We start from the raw sequence: 5,915 nt of genomic DNA on the forward strand, positions 1-5,915 counted from the left end.
TTTTTTAAAAAAGGACTGTATTTCTGAGAATATGTTTCGATGATCTGGAGTGTCATAGTGCTGTAGAAGCGTAATTTGACTTGAGCCTCCGTTGTTTAGAATTCAGTGTGTCCTTTGGTTTTCACTGTGAGGTCACTGGTGAGATTTAAAAGAGATAGCCTGGCAAAAGAGAAGAGAGGAAGGATATAATTCAAGAGGTTGTAGTAAAGGTTCTATGGGGGCGTAATTTCCTAAGGGTGGTGAAATAAATGATGGGGGAAGCTTCTAGAATAACTTTAATTTCTTGCATTAAGTTAGTCTGTAAAATGATAGAAGTTTTTTTTTTTTTTTTTTTTTAACCAAACTAGATGTGAGGCCCCTCTGTTGGGGTCCTAGCCGAACTGAAGCTCCCCTAGCTTGGTCAGGGAGTTCTTTCCCATCCAAGTTCATAATGCCAATAACGAAACTGAGTTTGGTGCAAGCAAGACAGACTTTTATTCAACCTCCAGAGAATGGAGAGGGGGAGCTCATGCTCTAAAGGCACCTTCTCCCCAGGGGGAGGGCAGTCAGGGAATTTCCGGGGTCAGGAGACAGATTCTAGGAAAGGGGTGGAGATTTCCAGGGGCAGCCGGGCATGTGCAGTCTTCCACACTTCTTTGCACATGGCGCCAGTTGCACCTAGCAGAGTACAAATCCCCACTTTGGGTGGAGACTTTAGCATGGTGATGAAGCAAAGACAACGCTTGGAGACCTCCAGGTTTCATCTGCTCAGGCACCTTCCTGTGGTCACAACAGAGCCAGCTCTGGGTGGTTGACCACTGTATATCTCTCCAAGCATTTATTTCCCCCAGTACAGCTGCAGAGCATCTCTGCCAAATACCAGGTACTCTGGAAACAAACACAGAGATAAATCAGGCAAGTGTTCTCCAGCTCTCAGGGGTTAGTTTGGAAACACAGAAATAAATCAAGGCAAGGAAGGTGGTGATCCTCAGGCTACTTTGTCTGCCATCTTGGATGTATTCAGTTCAGTTTGGTTCTGACACAGGCAAAACCAGATAGATATCCTAGAAAAATATATGTTAATTTATAACACATTCCAGTTGTGTTGGCTAATAAAAATAAACTACAGTCAGATGGGGGGAAATGTTAAGATGGTACGTATATTTTATGTTAGGTATATTTTACCATAACTTTGTGGTAAAGTTGTGGTTTGGCATCCTGCTGACAAAACACAACTGACCTGTATGGTTAAAAACAACAACAACAAAAAACCCAACAACAACCCAGTTTCTGTGCCTGGGGCCTGAGCTGCATAGAATGGGTAACGATGTCATGTGTTTTATTTTTTTTCTGACTTTAAACTGGAAGTTGGCATCAGAGTAGAGATTTCTTTGAGGAACTGAGGACAAAATCTTCATGTTGTGAGGTCAAGTTTGGATGAGAAGGGATGAGAATACTGAACAGAGACTTTGGGATTTATATCATTAGTTTTGTAAAAAAGTTACAATAAAATATATATAACATAAAATATGCATGCCTTCTTAACATTTCCCCCCCATCAGATTGTAGTTTATTTTTATTAGCCGAAACAATTGGAATATGTTATAAATTAACATATATTTTCTAGGATATCCAATTGGTTCTTTTAAATTCAATGCAAAATAATGGAATACTGTAATTCTTATTCATTCATTCATTCATTTGATCAGTAACTAATAGATGTTACAGGCTGTGTTAGGCACTCTTGGAAATATTTCTTTTATTCTCTCAGATAAATGGGATCATAATATGAGGTCTTTTTGACTGACTTCTTTCACTTAGTGTGTTTTTAAGATTCATCATATTGTAGTGTATTTCAGAACTCAATTCCTTTGTATGGCTAAATAATATTCCATTATACAGATACACTGGAGCTGGTGGCCCTGTGTGGCTCAGATAGTATAGAATCTGCCTACAATACAGGAGAGCTGGGTTCAACCCCTGGGTCAGGTAGGTCCTCTGGAGAAGGAAAGGGCAACCCATTCCAGTATTCTTGCCTGGAGAACTCCATGGACAGAGGAGCCTGGTGGGCTACAGTCCATGGGGTCACAAAAGAGTGGGACAAGATTTAGTGACTAAACAGCAACAAACAATGTTTCATTGTTGCACACCATGTTTTGTTTATCCATGTATCTCTTGTAGGACACTTGGGTTACTTCCACTTTTTGGCTATTGTGAATAATGCTATAATGAGAATGGGTGTACAGACCTCTCTTCTAAACTCTACTTTCAGTTGTTTTGCATATACACCCAGAAGTGGAATTGCCAGATCATGTGGTAATTCTATTTTCAGTATGTGGAGGAACTGCCATACAGTGGCCACATCATTTTACATTCCCACCAATAGTGTACTTTTTATGTTCTTTTCTTTCTCTCTCTCTCCCTTTCTTTGTTTCTTAAATAGTAGCCATGCAAATAGGTATAAAGTTGTATTAGTAAGCTGTAGCTGCACAACAAAACTAAGTGGGTTAAAACAATAATCTCATATGATTGCTTATGAAACGGCAGGGTGGCAACTTGGATTAGGATCTTTGTCTTTCACAGCACCGGAGTTTTAAATCTTAACCAGCTATTAATTTTAACTGTTAAAAAATTCTCATATGAGGAGGCACATTGTGATAAACAAGTTCTTGATGAAAGACCCCCTTGGTGACTTTGTGGGGCATCCTCTGCTTGAAGTGGTACATGATTTCAGGTCTCAGCTAATTCTGGCCATATCTTGTGTTAGCTAGTCCAGTTCAACTCCATCTGTTGGCTTCCTAATGTCCTGCGGGCACTGAGGAGTCTGTTCCTTCCTTGCCAAGCTTCACAAAGCCTTCCTCTTTCTTGAGCCTCTTGCAGACTCTGAGCTTTCCTTTCTCAGGGGTACACAGACTATTTTCTCTCACCCCCTAGAGTGCCTCTCCTCAGCTCACACAACCCCTTTCCAAGCCTCTGTTAAATGTGTAGAATTAAGTGTACATGCCTGTTAGAGTCAGGGGCTTCGCAGGTGGCACTAGTGGTAAAGAACGCTCCTGTCCCTGCAGGTAGACATAGGAGACATGGGTTTGATCCCTGGATCAGGAAGATCCCCTGGAGGAGGGCATGGCCACCCACTCTAGTATTCTTGCCTGGAGAATTCTGTGGACAGAGAAGCCTGGCAGCTGCAGTCCATAGGGTTGACAGAGTCAGACACAACTTAAGTGACTTAGCATGCATGCATGCATGTTAAGAGTCAGACTCCATTGGATGGACAGGTTCCTGATGAAAAGTTTAACTCTGCCTCATTTAGAGCCATAAGTCTCAGCAGTGGGGAGTGGGTGAAAAGGAGGGGTTGTAGGTGGGGAAGCCGCCTTCACACTTATCTTCCCTGCCCACTTAATGACTGCTGTGATTGGTGTGAATATGATATAGCTTTTGTTAAGTCCAAAAAACTCCAAATCAAACAAACACTGGTTATAGGGGGAGGTGATAAAATAATTATTCTTTTTGTCTTTATACGAATATAATAAACTTGGTTTTCTAGAGACAGAGATATCAGAATCCTATTATATCCCTAGTTTGTTGCATTTTTCTCCCTGCAGGTCAGTCTGAGTCCTTTACCACTATTTCATCTCCGGGCCCTCCCAGAGCCATAACTCACCTCAGAGCTGTGCTGTCATGTCAGACATGAGCTTCGGGGAATGAAGCCACAAGCTGTTTGTCCCAGAGGCCCTGGAACTTGTTTTCTTGACCAGTCCCTGATGTCAGCCAGTCTTGTGGTCATTTGCTACCTCCTCAAAAGAGAGAGTGGGGCACGCACAGCTGCTCGACCCCTGTGCTCGACATGTGCCTGCCCTTCTAGCAAATTAATCAGCAAGGGAAAGGCAGAAGCAGTTTTTCTCCCAAGTGATTTCTTCCCTCCAGAAAGTTATTATCTTCCCAGGTGTACTCAGTGACTCATGACTTGTCAGCACCATTCAAAACATTATTGTATCTGACCACACCATACTACACATTCACTCCCACTTACAGTTCATGGTTTCCTTGCACACACCCCTAATTGTGTGTCAGTCAGTTGCCACCCCTTTTATACACTCACGTTGGAGGTGTGCAAATTGGTAAGACATCCTTGGATTTATGTATTTCTATAATAAGCGATACAGTGTTCTTTGGGTTCACAAGAAGAACTTAAACGAAAGCAAATATTGCTTTGCTCAAAACACAACAGAGATTTACAGAGTGATGGGAAGAAACATATAGAACGCACTGCGGAGATCTCTTGGTAATTAGCTCGTGTGAATAACAAAGTAAGCATACAAATTCTTTTTTCGTCCCCAGACTGGTAAAGTTTTCAAGCGTGGAGGGTTAGGTGTGACCCAGCCCATTTTTCTTTTTGCCTGGATTGATTTTCTTCCTAACTATTTCAAGTTCTTCTCTGTTTGGCATGCCCGGCTGTCTGCCCTCTCTGTTAATTTATGCTATTAAACAGTTCACAAGGACTTCCTTTCCAAGCACCTCAATGTCAAGCTATTTCTATTACTCCTAGGACTTGCTGCCCTCACTCCCATATCTTAGGAGTTCACTTTCTTTTCTATTTGTTTTTCTCTATTTCCCATAGCTTACTCAACTCACGCTAGCCAGTACCTGGCACAGAGGCACGTAACGGTCTGCTAACAAATGTCACTGAGTGAATGCATTGAATGAATGCTCACTCACATAAGGCTGCATCTTTTGGCCTGGTCTACACCAGGTCTTTCACTGATTTATATATTATTTCAATGGGTGTCAGGATACTAAACTGTTTAAACAAAAATACCAGATCATCTTGATAAAAATTTGTCCCCAAATCCAAGTTCTGCAATGCGGGAGACCCGGTTTCGACCCCTGGGTTGGGAAGATTCCCCTAGAGAAGGGCATGGCAATCCACTTCAATATTCTTGCCTGGAGAATACCATGGATAGAGGAGCCTGGCAGGCTACAGTCCATGGGGACACTCAGCCACTACTGAGCGACTAAACACTTTCACACTTTCACTTTTCATTAATTAGAAGTTTATAGATGACAATGTTTATCACATTTTTATCTCACAGCAGCTTGTGCAACTTTGTTTTTCAAATCCTTGTCTTGATTTCTAATAATTATTTAAAACATGCACAAACACTCTCAGTTCAGTTCTTCAGGGTGTGGATATCTGCCGGGAGCCGGCGAGGGACATTCCACTCGTGACAAAGGTCATGAGGAAGGAGGCTCAGCATACGCAAAGGCGGGATCGAGCCTCGGGAGTCCCCCCGGATATTCTCGAGCATCTACCCCCCAAAACCAGAGTCTGCCTACTTTATTGCTTTGTGCTCTCACCTCTGACTTTCCTGGGGGCTGTCCCCCACCACCATCTCCCTCTTTCTGTCAAAGAGCTAACTTACAGCTCCAGTTAATAAAGTTCCTGGGCAATTAGGAGTGTTTAAATCCAAACCCCTCAGATGGCTCTCTAACTCGCCTGACAAGTTTACCCGGACACCTACAGCTATGCATACGATTGTTTACAGTCTCCCAGCCTCGAGAGGCATGGGAAGCTTAAGATATTCAAATAGCTTAGAGACTCTCAGAGAGTTAGAAACTGTCAGGATAAAACTAGTAAAAGATTTCATTGATGAGCCAATGCTTGTTGCCAAGTTTCCACATCCCCTGTATTGTATCCTTGAATGTGTATTAATTAATATAGTTGCTATGTAGAAAAAATAAGTAGTGGCCTTGGTGTTAGTAACTTTAGACCCTTAAGGTAATAAATTCTTTCCTTTGTAAACCCTTTACACATCCACCCTATAGGAATGTAATTTTATCTTTGGAAGATGGCGCCAAACCTTAAAATAATTACTCTTAGCGAAAATAAGTCTTTGTTGATAAGTCCTTGTCAAGAGTCATAAAATGTTAATAGGCCT

The 5,915-nt window shown here is 42.0% G+C and overlaps 1 long non-coding RNA gene across 1 annotated transcript; it reads right to left on the reverse strand.

Moving 5' to 3' along the window:
• Nucleotides 1–452: 452 nt before the first annotated feature.
• On the reverse strand, nucleotides 453–3,904 carry LOC123332427. The gene is made up of 2 exons (XR_006549218.1): nucleotides 3,641–3,904; nucleotides 453–867 (listed from the first exon to the last, which is right to left on the reverse strand). It is a non-coding gene; the product is annotated as an uncharacterized LOC123332427 (long non-coding RNA).
• Nucleotides 3,905–5,915: the final 2,011 nt, after the last annotated feature.

This window comes from Bubalus bubalis, chromosome 3, assembly GCF_019923935.1.
Source record: "Bubalus bubalis isolate 160015118507 breed Murrah chromosome 3, NDDB_SH_1, whole genome shotgun sequence".
NCBI lineage: Eukaryota > Metazoa > Chordata > Mammalia > Artiodactyla > Bovidae > Bubalus > Bubalus bubalis.